The 24,588-nt window shown below is 43.6% G+C and overlaps 1 protein-coding gene across 9 annotated transcripts in view; it reads left to right on the top strand.

Moving 5' to 3' along the window:
- cux2b (cut-like homeobox 2b) overlaps nucleotides 1-24,588 on the top strand; it is a 361,816-nt gene that overhangs the window by 231,939 nt on the left and 105,289 nt on the right. The window lies entirely within an intron of this gene.

Consider the following 24,588-nt stretch of genomic DNA (forward strand, 5'->3'; position numbering starts at 1 on the left):
TGATGTTTACTTGGGTTACACGTATCTAGTTTAAGAGTTTGATATGTCCACTTGTAGCAGTATTTTATGGTTCACAGACAAATTACCTGCTGGTGTTAGAAGTACTTTCCCTATGATTTTTTTGTTGTGCCCAGTAATTGCTGTTAAGCAGATTGGCATTTGCGGAAAATTGTTGGGGAGGGGCACAACTTCACAGTGAATTAAAGACTGGTAAATATTCTGTTTATAGAAGATCTACAAAGGCATTTTCTTAATTTTGTCAATTTAAAGATGCAAAAGAGTGTTTGACTATAAACTCGGCAATATGACTTTAGTTTTGACCCATATGTAGTTCTGTTACAAATGGGAATTTGCTTTTAGTATTATGACCATCTAAACCATAAGACATGGGAGCAGGATTAGTCATTTAGCCCATCGAAACTGCTCCACTGTGTCTGATTTATTATGCCCCTCTTATGTTTCATAACTTCAAAACATCAAACTAGTTCAAAGAAAGACATGGGAGTCCGAAAACACGGGGGTAACTTCGAGTTTAGTTCAAGCGAGATGCGCACGTATCACATGGTAGCGTGATGACATATGCAATTCACGTATTTTACATATAACCTGTAATTATTTAAACAACCAAGAATGCTTAACCAACATTTTATATATATATATATATATATATACACGATCTCTCAAATATAACTGAAATATTAAATTCGCAACACACTCAACCCCATTCTCCTGCCTTCTCCCCATAAACTTCCTTGTCCTTACTAATGAACCTGCGCTTTAAATATACCCAATAACCTGGCTTCCGCAGTCACCTTTGGTAATGAATTCCGCAGATTTACCGTGCTCTGGCTAAAGAAATTCCTCCCCATCGATGTCCTCAGGAGACGGTGTCCTAAGGCTGTGCCCTCTGGTCCTCGACTCTCCCACTAATGGAAACATCCTCGCCACTCTCCACATCCACTCTGTCTAGGCATTTCAGCATTGATAGGATATTCCGCTGGGTTCAATCCTTTGTGGAGCTTTGAGATCATTGCATTTAAGGCCAGGCCTCTGCCATGCAGTACACAATGCAAAGTTTGTGAACAGAGGTGTTCGTTACAAGCACCTCCTCAGTCTTTGTGAAAGCAAACTGGTGAAACACTTGGTAACACAAGGCCGGACAGAAATTATTAAGCTTCTTTTACTTCACAGTAACTGAGCAAAGCAACAGTTATGATCAGCCTCACTAAGTTTAATCAGTGCAGCTTCCCTTTGCCTAATGATATAACATAATAACCACACTATACTTCCCCACATCAGTGCCTTGTCTTGCTTGATTTAAACAAAATAATTTCCCACTCTCCTCCTCCTCCTCCTCCATCCTTTTCACCTGTCCTTGTGTGCAACTCTACACCAGGGGTTTCCTGGACTATTTTTTTAAAAAGGGGTGGGGGGGGGAACATTACCCAGTTCGCTCAGTGAATAACTGGCAAATTCTCCTGAGTGCTTAGGATTAAGTGAGCTAAACATTACATAACGTCCTAGAAAAATAGAGGGCTATGGGTAACCTGAGGTAATTTCTAAAGTAAGTACATGTTCGGCACAGAATTGTGGGCTGAAGGGCTTGTATTTTCTATGTTTCTATTCCATGATTATCAAGGGATCAACTTTTTAAAAAAATAATCCTGTTTAAACTTTTTTTTTAAGAACTGTCCTTTATTTATCTATTGGTTTGTTTATTTATTTGATACGCAGCACGGAGTAGGCCCTTCTGGTCAGCAAACCCCAATCTAACCCTAGCCAAATTGTGGGTTAATTTACAATCACCAATTAACCTACCAACCGTTTAACTACCCTCGGACTGTGGGAGGAAACCAGAGCACCCGGAGGAAACCCACCCAGTCACGGGGGGAACGTACAAACTCCTTACAGGCAGCGGCGGGAACTGAACCCAGGTCACCTGAACTAGAAAGCAGTGTGCTAACCGTGCCACCCAATTGACGGAAGAAGGTAGGCTCTATCCAGCTCAGCAAGCTTACATGACCCAGCGTTAGTATAATTTCCCAAAATATTTAAAGCGTGAATCTCTACATAGAAAAATTATTCCAAAAAAAAGGTGAAAATTTATAAATTGGTAAAGTTTTATTTAACCTTAGAGCACCTACTTGAGTAATAATGAATGAATGACTTTTATTATTTCTATTTGATCATTTTACAATAATTCCATAAAATATTTTTCCCAAATTTCCATATTAAAGCCAGAGACAGATTGGGCTGCTTGGCTGAATGTGGAGAACCGCTCGTCCTGTTAAGATATATAAACATTGTGTTTTTCTGTGATCACCCTGTATCTGAGGTCAGCTCAATCAGTGATCAAATCAAACAGTGGATGATTTCTGTATAAGGAGATAATTTGCAGACGGCTCCAATGGAAAATATTGCTGCAAATTTGAGCACTGTGAAAAGTTACTGGGCCTGATGTAATTAAATGAATTCTGCTGCTTATTTTTGTAGGGGTAATTATAGGGCTATTAAATATAAATAGGAAAAGGAATCTGAAACAACTCAATGATTTCTTTCTTCCCCCAGCCTCTCTTATTTTTGCTTTCTTAACTCGTGTTGTTCTCTACCCCATCTTGTTGCACAGATTTTCATTCCTCTTTTATTGATCTGTTTATTTATTTGTCCATTCTTATTTATTCCTTACTTGATCTTCTGTCTGTCTCCCTTCTCTCATTCTTTCATGTGGCTTTTCTTGCTCATTCTCCCTTTCTTGGCTTCATGTTTTGTTATTAGTCAGATCCATAGCTCAAGTTCAGTTTTATTCTCAAAAGGCAGACATACGCAGGGTATTAACACCATGAAAATTTGGCTTTCACTGCACAAACTTGACAAATGTATGTTAACATAAACTTAAATTAGCATAGATTATAAATGGGTTACACAACAAAATAAACATCATGACACCAGTGCAAGTCGGGGGAGAAAGAGAGAGAAGAAATACAGTCTGAGGTAGTGTTGGGGTTTTTCAGGTTGGTTCAAGAAACTGCTGGCAGTGGGGAAGAACCGGTTGTTGAACCTTGAAGGTCTTCTGTTTACCTCCTGTTTATTGACAGCTGTGAGGAGAGGGCATGGCCTAGATGGAGGAGGTGAGGTAAAGTTCCTCCCTGTGCCTTGTTTGGCGCATCTGGCCATTTCCTTAGCGCTTGTCTGTTTGACAAAGCCGAGTTGCTAGCTCGACGCCCAACGCAGCACAGATGCAAGGCGTGCAAGTAGCCGGCCGGATTCAAATCTGGGACCGCGTGTCCCAAAGTCTGGTGCGGTTCCAACTACACCACCGGCCGGCCAGATGGAGGAGGTTTACTGTCTTGCCTCTTTTCTCCGATTTCCCCCCCCCCCCATTCTTCCCTTACTTTTGTCTTTTATCCTGTTATTATCACAAGACGGCATTGAATTTTATCGTGATACAGGTTGGTGGTACTCCTTTCCCCTCCCTCATGCCCAACGTTGTCCCATGATTCTGTCTTGTGATTCGGCATGCTTTTTCCGCGTGTCAGCCTTTTGCCATTTGTTTCTTTTCCCCCTCCATTCTTAAGGTGTTTTTGATCAATTCCCAGCTGATCAGTTCAAAGTAAATTTATTACAAAGTACGTATGTGTCACCGTGTACAACCCTGAGATTTGTTTTCTTGCGGGCATGCACAGTAAATCCAAGAAACACAATAGGACCAACGAAAGACTGCGCCCAACAGGACGGACAGTCAATGTGCAAAAGGCAACAACTGTGCCATTACAAAAAAAGAAAAATAATAATAAATAAGCAATAAATATCGAGAACATGAGATGAAGAATCCTTGAAAATGAGTCCGTAGTTTGTGGTGGGGCCAGTGAAGTTATCCCCATTGGTTCAAGAACCTGATGGTTGAGGGACAATAACTGTTCCTGAACCTGGTGGTGTGGGTCCTGGGGCTCCTGTATCATCTTCCTGATGGCAGCAATGAGAAGAGAGCATGACCTAGGCAGTGGGGGTCCCTGATGATAGATGCTGCTTTACTGTGACAGCATTCTGTGTAGACGTGGTCAGTGGTGGCGAGGGCTTTACTATGATGGACTTGGCCATATCCACTACTTTTTGTAGGATATTTCCTTCAAGGGCATTATTTTTGCCATAGCTGACCAGTAAATATACTCTCCGCCACACATTTAGAAGCTCAAGGTAAATTTATTATCAAAGTACATATATGTCACCATATACAACCCTGAGATTCATTTTCTTGCAAGCATACTCAATAAATCTTTAGAATAATAACCATAACAGAATCAATGAAAGACCGCACCAATGTGGGTGTTCTACCAGTGTGCAAAAGACAAACCGTGCAAATATAAAAAGAAAGGGAGAAAAACCTAATAATAAGTAAGCAATAAATGTCGAGAATGTGAGATGAAACCACCTTTAATGTAAGTCCTTAGATTGTTGGAATACTGTACATATAGCATGTATCTTCAGGGAGGCCATGAAACATTTTGAGAGCTGATACCTGCCTTGATGCGTGTTACTGAAGGGTCTTCACTCAGCTACTCTCCTTTTTTGGCATCCTAGTTGAGTTTTCCTTCAATAGCTTTCCTATTGTCATATGTCCTCTTTGCCGATCTCTTTTATTCTCTTTGTGTGCCTGTGCTTCCCAACATCGCTCCAGATCTGTGGCTTTCTAGACCTTGCAGTAGAATTAGTAGAGGAAAATCCTGTACACAAACATGAGAAACTCTGGAGAAACTGTAAGTCCAAGCAACACACTCAAAATGCTGGAGGAACTCGGCAGGTCAGGCAGCATCTATGGAAAAGAGTACAGTCGATGTTCAGGCCAAGACTCTTCAGCAGGATTGGAAAAGTATGATGAGAAGTCAGAGTAAGAAGGTGGGGTGAGGGGAGGAAGAAGTACAAGGTGGTAGGTGATGGGTGACACCGGGAGAGGGGGAGGGGTGAAGTAAAGAGCTGTGACGTTAATTGGTGAATGAGTTAAAGGGCTGGAGAAGGTAGAATCTGATGGGAGAGCACAGAAGACCATGGAAGAAAGGGAAAGGGGGATGAGCACCAGAGGGAGGTAATGGGCAGGTAAGGAGATAGGGAAACAGGACGGGGAATGGTGAAGGGGAGGGTGTAATTATCGGAAGTTCGAGAAATCAATGTTCATGCCATCAGGTCGGAGGCTACCCAGACGGAATATAAGGTGTTGCTCCTCCAACCTGAGTGTGGCCTCATCGCTGCAGTAGAGGAGGCCAATGTTGGAATGGGAATGGGGGAAAATCCTATGTTTTGCTGAAAACCTGCAAAATAAGAGAGCCTTTTGAGCAATTAAATTTGACTATTGGGGGAATCATCATGCAAAGGAATTTACCCCTCTCCCCCAGCCTTACCACCTCCCTGCCCAGCTTGTACCATTACGTTCATTCCATGGGCAGGTTGTTCTTGGGCATGTTGTAGGTCACCTAGAACTGAGAAAACACCAGCGTCCCTTTTTTTTAAAAAAAAGACGGGGATGCCAGAGATCAATAGCGAACTGTTTGTGTTCATCTGTTAATTGGACCCAAGTGGCTCTATCCATGAGACGCGTTTTGCACATGTAACTAGTGATTGTGAAATGTGGCAGATGATTCAAATGGATGTTATTTGGTTGCTCGTGGTGACTGAATTAGGCGAGTTCTGTTTTTATTACATAGGATAATGAGATTTTTATCTGTGTACTGGGGATTAAAATCTGAGTATGTTAATTTTTCTCTGAAAACTGTAACTGTGGCTTTGATTATTATTCATAAATGCATGACTCTTATTTAAATATTTTCCCTTGTTTTAATGCAAAACATGTCTAAAGCAGAGGATGCAGAGAGATGGCGCGCTAATATGTTTGGGTTATGGAGACAGGCATGATCTATTAGCAGTGTGATGTGGGATGCTGTGGGAGGATCGGATGGTGTCAGTGTCAGGCATGTGAGAGGAGAACTCTGAGGTTGGAAGTCAGCAGGGTGAGGGAAGGCACGCTTGCTGCTCTACAAAAAGACAGATAGGTTTGTCCCAGAGGTGAATTCATCTTGCTTACCGTGGGAAAGGTTGATTCAAATGTTGGGACTGGTATACAGTGCCTTGTAAAAAGTTTTCAGCCCCCAACCCTTTGCTCATGTAAATGAATATTGCTAACAGGGCTTTTGGTCAATTTAATTGAGAATTCTGAATTGTGAATCACATGCTCTTTTTATCTGAGAGGAGCCCACAAACTGGTAATTGTACAGCACGAAAATGTCAGCTGTCCAAAGGTATTTGTCCCCCTTTGCTCAGTAGTTAGTTGGACCGCCTCTCACAGCTATTTCAGCCAGTCGTCTTTTTGGATAAGTGTCTATTAGCTCCATTGGCAGAACATGATGGAGCAAGATTTGCCCACTCCTCCTTGCAAAATTGCTCAAGCTGTGGCAGGTTAGTTGGCGAGCGGTGGTGGACAGCAGTCTTGAGGTCTTACTAGAGATTTTCCGTCAGGTTAAGGTCAGGAATCTTAAAAGCGTCAATGTGTCTTCGTTTGAAGCCGCTCTGTGGTTGATCTCGCAGTGTGATTTAGCTCATTGTCCTGCTGAAAGGCGAATTTCCTCTGCAGTTTAAGCTCTCTGGCAGAGGCTAGCAGGTTTTTTTTATCGAGGATCTCTCCGTATTTAGCAGCATTCATCTTCCCATCAATCCTGACAAGATTTCCAGTCCCTGTTGCTGAAAAGCATCCCCACTGCATGATGCTGCCTCCACCATATTTTATAGAAGGGATGATGTTCCCTGGCTGATACACAGTATTAGGAATAACTCCTCACCTACCGCTTTGAGTTGATGCCAAAATGTTCCACGTTAGTCTCATTCAACCACAAGTCTTCTTCCACATCTTTACGGTATTTTCAAACTCACACTTTGCAACTTCTTTACAGGCGAGGATATCCTTATTTTAGAAACATAGAAAACCTACAGCACAATACAGATCCTTCGGCCCACAAAGCTGTGACGAACATGTCCCTACCTTAGAAATTACCTAGGGTTACCCATAGCCCTCTATTTTTCTGAGCTTCATATACTTGTCCAGGAGTCTCTTAAAAGACCCTGTGGTATCCACCTCCACCACCATTGCCAGCAGCTCATTCCATGCACTCACCACTCTCTGCGTAAAAATAAACAACTTACCCCTGATATCTCCTCTGTACCTACTTCCAAACACCTTAAAACTGTGCCTTCTCGTGCTAGCCATTTCAGCCCTGGGAAAAAGCCTCTGACTATCCACACGATCAATGCCTCCCATCACCTTATATACCTCTATCAGGTCACCTCTCATCCTCCACCGCTCCAAGGAAAAAAGGCCGAGTTCACTCAACCTATTCTCATAAGGCATGCCCCCCCCCCCCAATCCAGGCAACATCCTGGTAAAAGGATTTTGTTAGCCAGGGGTTCTTCCTTGCCACTCTTCCATAAATACCGATTTTGTGCAAGGCCGTAGAGATTGTGGAGCCATGAACTTCATCTCCAGTAGCAGCCACTGAACTGCAGTTTGCTCAGAGTGACTGTTGACGTCACAGTAGCCTCTCTTATAAGTGCCATTCTTCTCCGGTGACTAAATTTAGAGGGGCGTCCTGACCTTGGCTGTGGTTTCATATTTTTTCCAGTTTTTCACGATGGACTGCACTGAGCTCTGAGGTAAGTTCAGTTCCTTCGAGATGGCCTTGTACCCGTCCCCAGAATTGTGTTTCTTTACCATCACTTCCCTGACTTGTCTTGAATGGTCTTTTGCCTTCAATTTGTTTTGGTCTGTTAAAAATCTACCGTACTGTTGGTCTTTACAGAGATTGCCGGGGGGGGGGGTGGTCTTTATTCAGGTTATTTTCCTATTTTCTACACCAACAAATTGGGTGAGTTGGTAAGGTAATACAGTATTGTACCTGAAGAAAGTTAGCATAATAATTACAAAGGGGATGAACACCTTTTCGTCCTCACAATTTTAGTTCTATATCAGCGTGAATTAACCAGTCTGATGGCCTGGTGGAAGAAGCTGTCCTGGAACCTGTTGGTCCTGGCTTATATGCTGCGATACCTTTTCCCAGATGGTAGCAGCTGAAACAGTTTATGGTTGGCGTGACTCGGGTCCCCAATGATCCTTCGGGCCCTTTTTACACACCTGTCTTTGTAAGTGTCTTGAATAGTGGGAAGTTCACATCTACAGATGCGCTGGGCTGTCCGAACCACTCTCTGCAGAGTCCTGCGATTGAGGGAAGTACGGTTCCCATACCAGGCAGTGATGTAGCCAGTCAAGATCATCTCAATTGTGCCCCTGTAGAAAGTTCGTAGGATCTGGGGGCCCACACCAAACTTCTTCAATCATTTGAGGTGAAAGAGGCGCTGTTGTGTTTTTTTCAGCACACAGCTGGTATGTACAGACCGCATGAGATCCTTGGTGATGTGTATGCTGAGGAACTTAAAGCTATTCATCCTCTCAACCCCAGATCCATTGATGTCTATAGGGGTTAGCCTGTCTCTATTCCTCCTCTAGTCCACAACTAGCTCTTTTGTTTCTGCGACACTGAGGGAGAAGTTGTTTTCTTGACACCACTGTACCAGGGTGATGACTTCTTCTCTCTAGGCTACCTCAATATAATTTGAGATTAAGCCAATCAGTTGTGTTGGCACGTGGCCAAGTGGTTAAGGCGTCGGTCTAGTGATCTGAAGGTCGTGAGTTTGAGCCTGAGCTGAGGCAGAGTGTTGTGTCCTTGAGCAAGGCACTTAACCACACATCGCTCTGCGATGACACTGGTGCCAAGCTGTATGGGTCCTAATGCCCTTCCCTTGGATAACATCGGTGGTGTGCAGAGGGGAGAGTTGCAGCATGGGCAACTGCCAGTCTTCCATACAACCTTGCCCAGACTTGTGCCCTGGAAATCTTCCAAGGCGCAAATCCATGGTCTCACGAGACTTAACGGATGCCTATATTATAAGCCAATCATTGTGTAGTGTAGTCAGTAAAAGTCATGGGTCTACAGAGAGTAAAGGAGGGGGCTTAGTACACAGCCCTGAGGGGTACCTGTGTTGAGTGTCAGAGGGGCAGTGGTGAGGGATGCCACTCTTAACACCTGCTGGCGATCTGACAGGAAGTCCAGGATCCAGCTACACAAGGCAGGGTTGAAGGCTGAGGTCTCTGAGCTTCTTGTTGAGCCTGGAGGGAGTTATGGTGTTGAATGCTGAAATGTTGTCCAAGAGCAGCATTCTCACATAAGCATCCTTCTTCTCCAGGTGTGTAAGGACAGTGTGTAAAGTTGTGGCTATTGTGTCATCTGTCGATCGGTTGTGTCAGTAGGTGAATTGTAGGGGGTCCAGTGTGGGTGGTAGCATGCTGCATATGTAGTCCTTGACCAGCCTGTCAAAGCATTTGCTTATTACTGAGGTGAGTGTGACAGGACGCCAGTCGTTCAGACATGTTACCTTGGTCTTTTTAGGTACAGGGACAATGGTCTACGTTTTGAAGCAGGAGGGCACTCTACACTGGGAGAGAGAGAGATTAAAAATGTCTGTAAACACACCTGCCAGTTGAGCTGCGCACATCCTGAGTAACTGCCCTGGGATGCCGTCCGGTTCTGCAGCCTTGCGACTCTCCACTCGTTGGAAACACCTGGGTACTAGCCTCAGAGATGATCAAGGTGCAGGTCTCTTCAGTGTTGGCAAGATCGAATCGAGCATAAAAAAGATTTAGCTCATCTGGGAGAGAGGCAGCGATGTTGGAAACTCCACTGCATTTAGCTTTGAAGTTTGCGATGGTGGGCAGACCTTGCCGTAAGCTGCGTGTGTTGTTGGTGAAGAGTTGTGTCTGGATCTTGTTCCTTGATTGTTGTTTCGCTGCCTTGATGACTTCGCGCAGATCGTAGCTGTATTTCTTGAGTTCCTGTTGGTCACCAGCAACGTAAGCTCTGTGTCGTGTGGTACGTTCTGCTCACACAGAACAGTTTCCGGTTTGGATAGACCCTGACCGATTTCTGGGGGACGCCTTCTTCCTCCCCCCAGCCTGAAATGTCGGCTGTTTATTCATTTCCACGGGCGCTGCCTGACCTGCTGAGTTCCCCCAGCATTGTGTGTGTGTGCTTGTGCGTGTGTGTGTGTTGTGCTCTGGATTTCCAGTGTCTGCGGAATTTCTCATGCTAACAATTAACCATGGTTTGTGTGAGGAATTGATACACGGCTCTGTCTGACATGTGGCAGAGCCTGGAGTTCCAGAAGGTTCCAGAACTCCTGAAGCCATTTCTGTTCTGGTGAGAAAAAGAACTGAAATTCCATTCCAGTCTAACTTCTACAAACCATGCTTCAGCTAATGGTTCCTGCATTTAAATTTAAATCAACCACGTGTTGCTAAGCAGACTATAGACATTTTTTTTAATTTACCACTATATAGTTACATAAACACCTCTTAAAGTTATTTACAACATCTCTTTAATCATTTTATCCAAATGTGAAGCTGCCCCCTTACCTTCCCCATAGGTATTGGTCCAACACCCTCGGAGATCACAGCAAAGTCCCTCAGATCATGAGCCGTGCTGTTTACAAGAGGAGGTGTTAGTTCCCGTGTCCTGTTGTGCACTGCCGTGATAACGCGGTTGGCTGACTGGAGTGTGAGTCGCAGAAATGGGAACTTTGTGAGGAATAATTGCAGGTGGTCACACACCTTTGTTGTCTGCAGAGCACTGCCAGGCATCCAGGGTGAGAAAGAATATTCCTGTTCGCATTTACTTTCCGTGACTAATCGGGAATGGTGCTGTTTTAACTCTGTGGTTTTGGTGCAAGGTAGCTTTGCAAGCATTTTCCATGATAAGCAGGCGTTGTTTCCTGATATCACAAACTTTATTCTAATACTCTTGCACAACCATACACATGCAGCAATAAATAAGATTATAATCTTATTCATTTGGTTCTTATTAATCTCTGGAGATTATAACCAGTCACGAAGCGGGGTCTCAGCCTGAAATGTCAATCGTTTACTCTTCTCCATAGGCGCTGCCTGACCTGCTGAGTTCTTCCAGCATTTTGTGTGTGTTGCTCTGGATTTCCAGCATCTGCAGATTTTCTCATCTTAATAAATATGATTAGCGTTCTCTGTCATAAGCAGTGAAATGCGTTGTTTGCATTGATGACTGACACGGTTTGAGGGTGTGTTGGGCCAGCCCACTAGTGTTGCCATGCTTCCAGCGCCAACGCAGCGTGCCCACAGCCTAACCCTAGCCAGCCGCCTTTGAAATGTGTCAAGGAGCTGGAGCACCCGGAGGAAACCCACGCAGTCACGGGGAGGACGTACAGAGAATGGCGGGGATTGAATTCCGATCGCCGGGCACTGTAAAGAGCTGCACTAACCACTGCTCTACCTGGCACCCAGTGCATAACGACTTAAACATTTGGTTAAACATACTCTTTCCTGTATCGTGCCGTGTCTGAATACTTGTTCGATATTTATGAAGTGCTGTGCAATTCAGAGCAGTTCGCTGTGCTGAAGTAAATCTGTCATTTAATAACGACTACAAGGAGCAGGTTTTCTGATCCTGCTTCCCCAGCCAACCCATCAGCCTCCCCTTTGCGGCTCGAAGTGATGCCGAGAAGTCGTGCGCAGTCTTCAGCCATAATCCCAGCTCGACTCCTGTGCAGCCTGAAAGAGAGTGGCCACATTCTCGTCTCAAGTCAAGTCAAGTTTATTGTCATTTCGACTATTAGCTGCTGGTACAGTACACAGTAAAAACAAAACAACATTCCTCCAGGACCATGGTGCCACATGAAACAACACAAAACTACACTAGACTATGTGAGACAGCACAAGGCTACACTAGACTACATAAAACAACATAAAAAAAACTACACTAGACTACAGACCTGCACAGGACTACATAAAGTGCACAAAACAGTGCAGGACGGTACAATAATTAATAAACAAGACAATAGGCACAGCAGAGGACAAATTACAATATAATAATAAATGATGTAGATGTCAGTCTAGACTCTGGGTATTGAGGAGTCTGATAGCTCGGGGGAAGAAACTGTTGCACATTCTGGTCGTGAGAGCCTGAATGCTTCAGTACGTTTTGCCAGATGGCAGGAGAGAGAAGAGTTTGTGTGAGGGGTGCGTGGGATCCTTCACAATGCTGTTAGCTTTGCGGGTGCAGCGTGTGGTATAAATGTCTGTAATAGCGGGAAAAGAGACCCCGATGCATTTGCTCCAGTACCCATTTCCTCTGCTGGACAACACGTCTAGTTAAGCCTCGATCCCTCCTTCACCAACTGGACAGTTAGAACTAAATTTTACCATCCCTGCTGTTGGTCCATTCAAGACTTTGCCACGCTGGTAGGGAATATGAGTTGAATCCATGGGCCCCTATCTGAATCAGTGACACTCCTTTAGCGTCACTTGACTTGTAAATGGTTCTCAATCATATTTAAGGATTTTTCATAGCCTTCAGCAAAATTCTATACTTTGCCTGTTCCGAATCGCTTTCATTCCCTAGCGCAGGGAGTTCCGAATTTTTTTAATATGCCATGGACTCCTATCATTAACCAAGGGTTCCATGCACTCCAGGTTGGGACCCCCTGCCCTAATGTTGGTCTCAGCCCGAACCGTCATCTGTTTACTCTTCTCCGTAGATGCTGACTGACCTGTTGAGTTCCTCCAGCACTTTGTGGGTGTTGCTTTGGATTTCCAGCATCTGCAGACTTCCTCGTATTCCTAATGTTATATCTGTCTGTTTATCTGATATGTTGGAATAAAATGGTTAAAAAGAATGCCGTAATTAATTTTAACTCGTGGTCACTTTACAACCAATACAGTAGAAAATGTCTGTGATTGTAAGTATACCAGTGCCAGTGTGGGAGATCTACAACAAAGGCTCCAAGCCGAGGATGGCTTTGCTGTTTAACACTTTAGTTGCTGTGTTGGTGCAACTGCTTACAGAATTTAGTAGCTGAAGAGTACAGACAGATTCACTGCCATATCTCAGCCAGTTCCTCTTTGTCTCTCAGTTCAGTTTTGTTTCGGTGATGATGGCACCCCACTGGGTCTAGTGCTGACAGCCAGTACCTGACGTTGCTGGCATTGTACCCGTTGTCAATACAGAGTGAAAATGCAAGTGACTACTTTCTTTTCTCATTACCTTTTATTGCTCTTGGTTTATATTTTCTGATTTTGTTTCAAGTTTTCCTGTCTGAGTAACTTTGCATTTTCTTCCTAACACGGAAGATGGCAAATATTTCATCCTCTGTTCCTCTGCCCCCATCAGCATCCTCAAGTAGTCTTTGCCTCCCTATTAAAATGGACTATTTAATAATTTGTGATGTGAGTATTCTTACTCTGAGTCTGTATTTATGCAGACACGCGCGCGCTCGCGCTCGCTCTCTCTCTCTCTCTCTCTGTCTCTCTCTCTCTCTCTCTCTCTGTCTCTTTCTTTCATCGTGCATTCATTATTGCAGTGATTTTCCATGTGGGTCAAAGTTTAATGAGCCCTCGTCTTCCTCGAGGCATTGTTGAGCTCTTTAATGGGCTTTTTCCTGATTGCCCTTCCTGTTGATACAACTTTTTGCATTGTTCTCTTATAAAGTTCAAGAACAGCCCTTCAGATTTTTTTATATAAGGCAGTTCAGCAGAGAGAATATTTTGAACCAACTGCTTACCATGGCTTAACTTTTCACAGACTAGTTTGAAGAGAGTGTGACTGGTTGGTGTGATTCACGTATCTTAGCATGGAAGTACACAAAAATATTAATGCTTAACGAAAGCCTCGTATTACAATGAAATGGAGCCTCTGTTGGTTCTAGTGTTTATTTGTCAGTTTAGCCAGGTGGGGCTTCCAGCTGTGCTTTAGGCTCCTCTCTTAACCAGTGCATGCCATTTGTCTTCCCAATCTCTGTATTTATGATACATTTACAAAAATTATTTTTTTGAAACTTAATATGTTTAGTAACTTCTAAACATTAAACTTGCTGCTGCTTGTGCATGGGAAGGGGAGTTTGGGGGGGGTGCTTTGGGGTTCTAACATTTTAACTGTCGTTCATTCTTTGGGGCAGTTCTCTGTTTTCGTGGATGTCTGCAAAGAAAAAGAGTTTCAGGATGTATATTGTATACGTACCTATTAACCTATTGAATCCAGAGGAAGACACAGGAGTCCAAAATGTGTGTCTAACTTGAGTTTACTTTAGTGAGGCGTGCACGTTTCACGTGGTAGTGTGATGATGTATGCAATTCAGGTGTATGTATATGTGTGTGCATAACCCGTAATTAATTAATTAAACAGACAAGAATGTTTAATAGAATGATATATATACAAGATTGTTCAAATATTATTGAAATATTAAATACACAACAAAACTTTGTCCTATTTGAAACAAGAAAAATTGGAATGATTATTGATTTACCTTATATTACTTTCTAGCTTGTACACCTTCCCCTCCCCCCACCATCTTCTTCCTTTCCAGTCCTGAAGAAGGATCTCAGCTTGAAACGTTGACTGGTTATTCATTTCCATAGTTGCTGCCTGACCTCCTGAGTTCCTCCAGCAGTTTGTGTGTGTTGCTTTGGATTTCCAGCGTCTGCAGAATTTCTTGTGTTTATGATTAATGATTTTAGTCTGGTCTGTGTAATATTCATTGCAACCATGAAGTAAGCTGAGAGCTGCTGCAACTTTAAAAACCAGTTCCGAGCAATCCTTATTTCAGCAAAGTTCTCTGAAAAGCAGCAAGTTATTTATGAATTCATGTCCTGGACCCAGTATGTAAGTGCAATTGCAGAGAAAGCACAGCAGCGCCTCTACTTCCTTAGGAGTTTGCAGAGGTTTGGTATGACATCCAAAACTTTGACAAACTTCTATAGTTGTGTGGTTGAGAGTATATTGACTGACTGCATACTGCATCAGAGACTGGTAAGGAAACACCACGAGCCTTCAATGGAAAATCCTACAAAAAATAGTGGATTCAGCCCAGTCCATCACGGGTAAAGCCCTTCCCACCAATGAGCACATCTACATGAAAAGCTGTCGTAGGAGGGCAGTACCCATCATCAGAGATCCCCACCACCCAGGATATGCTCTCTTCTTGCTGCTGCCATCAGGTAGAAGGTGCGAGAGCCTCAGGACTCACACCACCAGGTTCAAGAACAGTTACAACCTCTCAACCATCAGGCTCTTGAACTAGAGGGGAAAAATTCACTTAGCTCCACTTGTATCATCACTGAACTGTTCCCACATTCTGTGGACTCACTTTTAAGAACTCTTCATCTCATGTTCTCATTATTTATCGCTATTTATTTATATTTGCATTTGCACAGTTTGTTGTCTTCTGCACTCTGGTTGACCTTCCATTGATCCTGTTATAGTTACTATTCCATAGATTTGTTGAGTATGCCCACGGGAAAATGAATCTCAGGGTTGTGTATGGTGACAGATACGTAGTTTGATAATAAAGTTTACTTTGAACTTTGACATCCATCTCTGAAGAACAAAAGTTGTGATCAGTTTTGATCATGGTAATGAACATATTGTTGGTTACCAGGCTGTACAATTTATAAGGCCGAGTGAGATGACAAATTTTGCTGAAATAGTGCCTTTCAGACCTCAGGATATTACAAAGCACCGAACAGCCCCTGAAGTACTATCGATACGTAATCAGTATAGAGTGGCACGATGTGACGCAAGGCCAGTTGAGAGCTCAACAACGTTTGGTGAACTGACAGCAAAGGTCCCTCTCTTTGGGCATTGTTCAAAAGACCCACAGAGACAACTCTAGTCCTGCACGGTCTATACGCATTTAAACCAAACCTCTGGCCAGTGTAACAAGCACTTAAACCTGAAACACCGGCACAGATACTAATAGTTCTAAAATCATTTTCTGCAAGTATTACTGTCATTAACAGCCCAGAGGGCCTCATTATTACCACAGTCAAATACCTCAGTTCTGCTGTTGACGAGAATGTCCTTCAAAACAATTTAGCTGACGTGTTAGGAGCGCAACCTTTACTTCGGGTTTGTTGTGCTTTCCAATTTAGTTCCGCAATTATCTTTGTGCTATACCCAGAAACAATAAGGCTGTGTCAAGTGTTAAATCTTTCTAGTGTTTGTATTGGACTTGTATCTCCATTTAATTAGAAATATTCCTCTATTAGATGGTCTAATGTTTCCCATGTATTTTCAGTCCAATGAGGTATTTGTATGTTTCGTGTCAACAGATTGTTTCTCTTGGAGTTTATTTTCCTTTCAGTGAAAAGGAATCGTCATCACACAGCCCAATGTGAGGCATCAGCTAAAGCCTTAAAATGTAGTCATGTAAATTAATTTGCTCGTGTTGTATGATGGTAGCACAGCTGGTCTCATTAGCATGCACATAACAAATAATTAGAGCTGAATTTTTTGCTGGCCTGCCTCTTGGGCTCACTGGGTTAATTATGTCAAAGCATAATTACACTGCCCCTAGGAGACATAATGGCATACCCTGCTGAGCAGGGCCCTGCTAATGATGGCGTAAAACTGACAGCGAAAAGACTTGCAGCTCTGCATGCAGCTGCTTACCTCTATTATCCATACATCTATCTGCATTTAAATAAACAAATAATATCAGTTACACTCTGCATTAAAAAGCAAACTGCTTAAAATAACTGCAAATTGATTAGTTAACAATGCATGTTGGCTGGTATTTCTGTGAGCTTTCCTTTTTAGGGTCTGGCTTTGACGTGGCAATTTCCTTTGTCAGGTTTCCACTGCGTGACATTCTTTGCGGTCCAGCTCAGCTCCCTGAGTTGATTGTGGGCTTCCTGTTGCCTCATGGTAGTCACGGTCTTGCCCGGGGCCTAATTGCGGGGATGGATGCATGGCCCCAAGTAGAAATCTGCTTTTCGCAACTAGAAGCGCGACAACTGCTGGGGATCAGTCCGTCAACAGGCTGCAGGGAAAGTAGAGCTTGAATTGAATGCCGCCTCCCTCTGTGATCAGCAGTGTGTTTTCTCACAACAAAAATAGTTGGTATAAATCTTCGTCAAATTGTACAGTAAAGACAATGAGTGGTAATTACAATTGCAAGAGTTGGGCATGGATTTGGCTGTGTGCAAGGTTATCAATGGATTCCAAAGTGATTGGTGATTCATTTGGTGATTGGATTGGAGGAAATTGCTGATACAGTTGATGATTGGAGGAAATTACTGATGCAATTGGTGATTGGAGGAAATTAATACAATTGGTGATTGGAGGAAATTGCTGATACAATTGGCGATTGGAGGAAATTGGTGATATAGTTGGTGATTGGAGGAAAGTGGAGAGCATGGATTTGGCTGTGTGCAAGATTATCAATGGATTCCAAAGTGATTGGAAGAAATCGGTGATACATTTGGTGATTGATTGGATTGGAGGAAATTGCTGATACAGTTGGTGATTGGAGGAAATTGCTGATACAGTTGGTGAATGGAGGGAATTGCTGATACAGTTGGAGATTGGAGGGAATTGCTGATACAGTTGGTGAATGGAGGGAATTGCTGATACAGTTGGAGATTGGAAGAAATTGCTGATACAGTTGGAGATTGGAAGAAATTGATACAATTGGTGATTGGAGGAAATTGCTGATACAGTTTGTGATTGGATTGGAGGAGATCGGTGGTACATTTTGGAGTTGTACTCCAATGACATGAGCTGATCAGCAATGTACCAGCTTATGCGTCTGGCTGCTGGCACTTGTTCGAGCAGAGTGGGCAGGCAGTGATTCGGTGAAGTACACCATTGACTCTAGAATCCACGATGTCACAATGTTAGGTTCAATTTGGCAAAGAAAGACTCCTAGTGACTGCTACCTACTGCCCTTGTTTATTACTTATTACAGACAGGATTTAGTAAAAGCAATGATATTAACAAGGGCATAAATCCTAAACTGAACCGGGCACTTTAATGTCGATTGACAAGCCCAACAACGTAGCGCCAGTGACCCAAGTTCAGTTTCTCCGATATCTGTAAGGAGTTTGTACGTTCTTCCCATAACTGCGTGCATTTTCTCTTGGTGCTCTGCCCTCTTCCCGTGTTGCAAAGACGTACGGGTTAGTAAGTTGTGGGCACGCTCTGTTGGCACCAGAAGCACGGCGACACTCGCAGGCTGCCCTCAGCACACCTTAGACTGCGTTGGTCGTTGACGCGAGCGACGCGTTGCACTGTATTTTTTGATATACCCGTGGCAAATGAAACTGTTCTTTAAGAGTGGCGTGGGAACACCACTGCTAGCAAAGCTGGTTGCCTGGATGCACCTCGATAGGAAGAGTCTGTATGGGCACAGGATGCAGTGAGAACTTTGGCTCTGATGACACTCTGATCACATGCATGAAAACTGTACGCGCCTCTCGCTAGGCGCCAGCATTAACTAACATAGTGGAAGAGCACTCAATGTACCCTGTGAATGAAGACCAAGACGTGCCTCTACAATTTTCAATTACAGTTTGAAACACTCTAGTCTGGCACCCTTGGGACCTGACTGGTTCCAGACCACGGAGGCGGACCCTGAATTGACTTCCTCTAAGCAGGAGAGCTGTAAACTTGAAGGGTCATGTAAGATTTCTGAGGACTGCCAGTAATCTGGTTTCCATAAGTCAAAACTGCTGTCAGCTGGGATCGCAAAAGTTGCACCGGCAGGTTAATTAACTGCAGGTTAGTACAAATCTTAGTTAATTGTAGATCTTAGATTTATTTTTTTTTACAATTAATTAGATAGAACAGATTCAAGACCACAGTACGCTGGAGCAGAGTGATTCGACCTGAATTCATTGTACCGTCAAACAACGTTCTACACTGAGTCGCTCACCACTTTGCTACAATACACAAGTCTGGACTGCGGTGGAATACCCTACACTCGCCGGACATTACTCCAGAAACTTTAAACACAAAATAATCTGCAGATGCTGGGGTCAAAGCAGCACTCACAACACGCTGGAGGAACTCAGCAGGTCGGGCAGCATCCGTGGAAAAGATCGGTCGACGTTTCGGGCCGGAACCCTTCGTCAAGACTGTAGAGGGAAGGGGCAGAGGCCCTATAAAGAAGGTGGGGGGAGGGTGGGAAGGAGAAGGCTTTCCAGAAACTTTATCACCCAAGGGAAAGTAACTTGCTTGAATCTTGTACTCTGCCAACTACTGATGCAGTGGACCACTGTGTTTACATTATCAAGATCCTTTGTCAACCTGCTGCAAATATCGATATGCTTCTCGGCAGCACCTCCCAGGCTCATGACCTTTGCCAACTAGAGACAAGTATAGCTGGTGTACAGACACAAGAGGTACTGCAGGTGCTGGAAATCTAGAGCGATATGCACAATGTGCTGGAAGAGCTCAGCAGGCCAGGCAGCATCTATGGATGGGAATAACCAGTCGACGTTTCGGGCCGAGACCCTTCATCAGGACTGGAAAGGAAGGGTAAGAAGGTGGGGGGGGGATGGGAGGAAGAAGTACAAGGTGGCAGGTGACAGGTGGAATTGGGAGAGGGGAAGGGGGTGAAGCTGAGGGAAAGTTGATAGGTGGAAGAGTTAAAGGGCTGGAGAAGGCGGAATCTGATATGGGAAAGAAGACCATGGAAGAAAGGGAATGGGGAGGAGCACCAGAGGGAGGTGAGAAGAGAAGGTGTGAGAGGGAAACGGGAATGGTGAAGGGGGGGCATTATCGGAAGCTCGAGAAATTGACGTTCATGCCATCAAGTTGGAGGCTACCCAGATGGAATACAAGCTGTTGCTCCTCCAACCTAAGTGTGGTCTCAGGTTGGAGCTGGTGTTTAGCTGGTGTATGTTAGTGTCACCACTGTCAAGTTCCACAAGTAACACAGTGCTGATTTAGATATTTAGCACTGTTCTGTTCATTATGACCACAATTTCTCAGCTATTGCTAACAGTGAGATCCTAGATCAGAGTAAATTTATTATCAAAGTACATATATGTCACCATATATTCCAACCATTGAGCACATCCATATAACGCTGTTGTAGAAAAGCAGCATCCATTATCAAATATCTTCAACACCCTGGTCATGCTCTCTTCTCGCTGCTGCCATCAGGTAGAAGATACAAGTGCCTCAGGACTTGCACCACCAGGTTCAAGAACAGTTACTACCCCCTCAACCATCAGGCTCTTGAATAAAAGGGGATAACTACACTCACTTGCCCTTCCATTGAAATGTTCCCAGAACCAATGATCTCACTTTAAGGACTCTTTATCTCATGTTCTCATTATTCATTGGTATTTACTTATATTTGCATTTAGTTTGTCGTCTTCTGCATTCTGGTTGATCTTTCATTGATCCTGTTATGGTTACTATTCTATAGATTTGCTGAGTATGCCCACAGAAAAATGAATCTCAGGGTTGTACATGGTGACATATATGTACTTTGATTTAAAAAAAATTTACTTTGAGAGTCATTTCCTTGCAGGCATTCACAGTAGAACAGAGAAATACAGTAGAATCGGTGAACGTCTGAAAACACTATGACTGACGCACAGCCAATATGCAAAAGAAGGCAAATTGCACATTTAAAAATAAATAAATGAACAAGTAAGTAAATAATATTGAGAACATGAGTTGTAGAGTCCTTGAAAGTGAGTCCGTAGGTTGTGAAATCAGTTCAGAGTTAGGGTGAATGCAGCTGTACAAACTGGTTCTGGAGCTGACGGTTGAAAGGTAATAACTGTTCCTAAACCTGGCGGTGTGGGACCACAAGACAACTGCAGTAGTTCAACACATCATTGTCACCATCTACCAGGGCATTTGGAGAATTAATAACTGCTGGTTCTGCAAGGGTATGAATGGGAATAAAGAGGCTGCAGAGCCACCTGAGTAAGAGCATGTAATGTTGTGTAATAAAATCATGAAAAAGTGTTAACTATATTCCAAACACCTGACAACTCCCTCCACCACCCCCATCCCCACCCACCTTTTCACTCCGGCATCTTCCCCCTTCCTTTCTAGTCCTGATGAATGGCCCCAGCCCAAAACGTTGACTGCTTATCCAAAGGTACATTTAATGTCAGAGAAATTTATACAATATACATACTGAAATTCTTTTTCTTCTCAACCATCCACGAAAACAGAGGAGTGCCCCTAAAGAATGAATGACAGTTAAATGTTAGACCCCAAGGCCCCCCCAGCTCCCCCCACATGCGTAAGCAGCAGCAAAACAACGATCCCCCCTCCCCCAGCAGCAAATAAAAAAGCATCGGCACCTCCCACCGAGCACTCAAGTGTGCAGCGAAGCATCAATAAAGACACAGACTTGCAGTACTCCATAGACTACTCGTTCACCCAGTAATTCGACATACCACAGGCTCTCTGTCTCCCTAACAAGGGAAAAAGAGGTATCCCTGTTTCACAGTGAGAGGGGAGACATAACAAACAACTCGCTGATTTATAACGTTAAAAGTCCGATGGGTCGCTTTTTCCGAGCCCTGTGCCTGAAGAACTCCGGTCTCTGGGTACACAGCCGGCAGCCGGCTTGCTGCTTTCCATCTCCCGTCTCCCACGACACAACGATTTCCTACAGAGGCACCGACTGCCTCCAGAGCCATGAAATCCCGGAACTCCAAAGGCGAGCTGATCTTCTAGGCCGCGTCCTTGGTATCTCGAATAACGGCCAGTCGTGAGACCCCGAGAGCGGATCCCATTCCCGCCAAGAACCGAAGTCAGCGTGTAACTCCAGGTCAGGGTCTTCAAAAGAACCCTGAAAGGGAAAAATAGAGATATGAAAGGTAGAAATAGAGCTGTTTCCGAAGATGCAAGTAAAGGAGTCACCGTTAGGCGCCATTAGCTCCTTTGCTCCAGCCATTTTATTTCCATAGATGCTGTCTGACCCTCTGAGTTCCTCCAGCAATTTATGTGTGCTGCTCACTTATAAGAAATCTGATTTTGGAATTTGCCTACAGTCGTTAGCATTACATAGTGTGATCAAATACGGTTTATTTGAAAATAAAATTTCAAATTCAGGACAACACAAACTTAATTATAGTTTCACTTCTAGTGTTGTAACGGTTATTTGAAAAGATTTTAATAGATTGCCTCAAGGTTCAGATTACTGATGCGTAGGTTTGCATGTTTTTGCTGTCTTGGTCCCTGACTGTCCAGATTTGATTGGAATTTTCCATCTTTGATTAAGATTTGTCATATCCAATTAGGAATCTTTCTCTCTGGTAATTAAGACAAGTAGATGGAGTAGAAATCTGTGCCACAAACGATGAACCAATCAGCACTACAGTGCTGTTTCTACACAGCAATAGGAACTCCAAAGGCAAGCACAGCAGCCACGTCCTCTGAGCCAGCAAAACATTGCAAATTTTGTATCGTTCTTGAAAACAAATGGTAAAATGAGCTTTTTAGTCACTTTACACCTAGTTTATTGTTGTGTATTTAGTAATTTCAGTGGTATTTGAGTAGTCTTGTGTAATGCTGGCAGGTGGTGTAGTGGCATCCACACCAGACTTTGCGGCAAGTGATCCCAGGTTCAAATCCAGCAGGTTCCTTGCACGCTTTTCGTCTGTGCTTCGGTTGAACATCTGTGCTATCAACTCGGCCTCATAACAAAAAAGACAAAAATGCTCAAGAAATGATAAGGTTGCCTGCGGCCTGTTATTTATATATATTCTTGTTCATTTAAATAAATTGCAGATTAGATGTATAAATACGTGAATTGCTTGCGTCATCACGCTACCATGTGATACGTGCGCACCTCACTTAAAGATGAAGTTACACCAGTATTTTCAGCCTCCCGTGTCTTCCTTTGAATTAATTTAATTTTTTGAGGTTAAACAATATAACATTTATAGCACGGAATAGTTGCTTCGTTTGCAAGTTAAGAATCGTCCATATTTGTGCCTCTTTAACAGCTCTGTAATCTGCATGTCTGAGGTTTGACTGAAGTATACCTTAAAGCTTTATTTTGCTTTCTACTGCACTCTGCTTTCTTGTCCTCTAACCTTCTGATCTGTGTGGCATTCTGTCAATCAAGGCTATAATTTAACAGGGACTTTGATTAGAAAATCTATTTGACAGCACAGAGGTCCACAGACAGTAAATTTCAGCAGATATAGTATAATAGTTTTTCATTCTGTCTTTGGATCTGAATAATCAATAGAAAATGTGTAAGTTCTCTGATTTGAAGCCTCCGTGCAATTTTTATTTTCTCTGTTCCTAGGGGAACATATGTAGATGTGCAAATAGACACCAAAGTGTGCTTGTGCATAGATTTTCTGCTCTGGGCCCTTGCATATCATTTAATATGCAGCTTAAAAACTACTATGACTGTTGATGTGGTTAGGATGCAGTTTGTTCAGATAACAAAGTTCCATTCAACCAGTTTTAAGTCCTCTTTAATGAATATATTTTAAATTATTTCTCATCCCAATGACAATTTTCAGTCGATCCCATTTCAGATGGATAGGTGTCCATTCAGCCCTTGAAAAATCTTGAAGCAGGAGTTCTCAGCTCAGCTAAGCTGGCCATATGGCAGCCTGTCGTTCGGAGGAAGGCCTGATGTATCTCACTTTGTGTTTTCTTTTGCAGTTTCTCGCCAGACTGTTTCAACGTCAATTAGAAATTGAGTTTGATTTATTTGGTGCAAAGTTAAAGTGAAAGTTAGACTTGTTGGTGGTCAGACTGTAGAAAATTTTATTTGTTGACTCATTTATGGCTGCTGTTAATTGTCCTTTGTTAATTGCCCCTGCACTGAAAAATGCATTAAAAGTCCACTACAGAGAGTAAGTCTGCAGTAATCTGCATGCCAGACCAGTTGAGGATGGTCGATTCCCTGCCCAAAGCAGATTGAGTTTACAAACCACAATCTGGTCATTTCAAGGGTAACATTGTCGAGACTAGCATTTTATTTACTCAGATTCTGGGATTACTTATTTTGTTAACACGAGATTGATCTGATGCTGGGAATCCAGAGCAACACACCCCAAGTGTTGGAGGAACTCAGTAAGTCAGGCAGCATCTATGGAAATGAATGAACAGTCAACGTTTCGAGACACCTCTTCAGCGCTGGGAAGGGGAAGGGGAAGGAGGACTGGCTGGAAGGTGATGGGTGAAGCCAGGTGGGTGGGAAAGGTAAAGGGCTGGGGAAGAAGGAGGGGCACCAGGGGGAGGTGAGAAGAGGTAAGAGGCCAGAGTGGGGAACAGAAGAAAAGAGGGATGGTGGGAGGGAAATAAATTACCATGAGGAGAACTCAATGTTCGTACCATTAAGTTGGAGGCTACCCAGACAGAATATGGCGTGACCCTGAGTGTGGCTTCATAGTGGCAAAAGATGAGGCCATGGACCAACGTGTCAGAGCGGAAAGGGGGACAGGAATTAAAGTGGCTGGCCACCGGGAAATGATGCTTTTGGCAGGTGGAGTGGAGGCACTTGGCAGAGCGGCCCCAATTTACGTTGGGTCACGCCAGTGTAGAGGAGGGAGCACTGGACACAATAGACGACCCCAATAGATTCCCAGTGAAGTGTTGTCTCACCTGGAAGGGCTGTTTGGGGCCTTGAATGGAGGTGAGGGAGTAGGTGAATGGGCAGGTATAGCATTCAAATTCCACAGCTGCCTTGGTG

This window comes from Mobula birostris, chromosome 31 (assembly GCF_030028105.1).
Source record: "Mobula birostris isolate sMobBir1 chromosome 31, sMobBir1.hap1, whole genome shotgun sequence".
NCBI classification, from domain to species: domain Eukaryota; kingdom Metazoa; phylum Chordata; class Chondrichthyes; order Myliobatiformes; family Myliobatidae; genus Mobula; species Mobula birostris.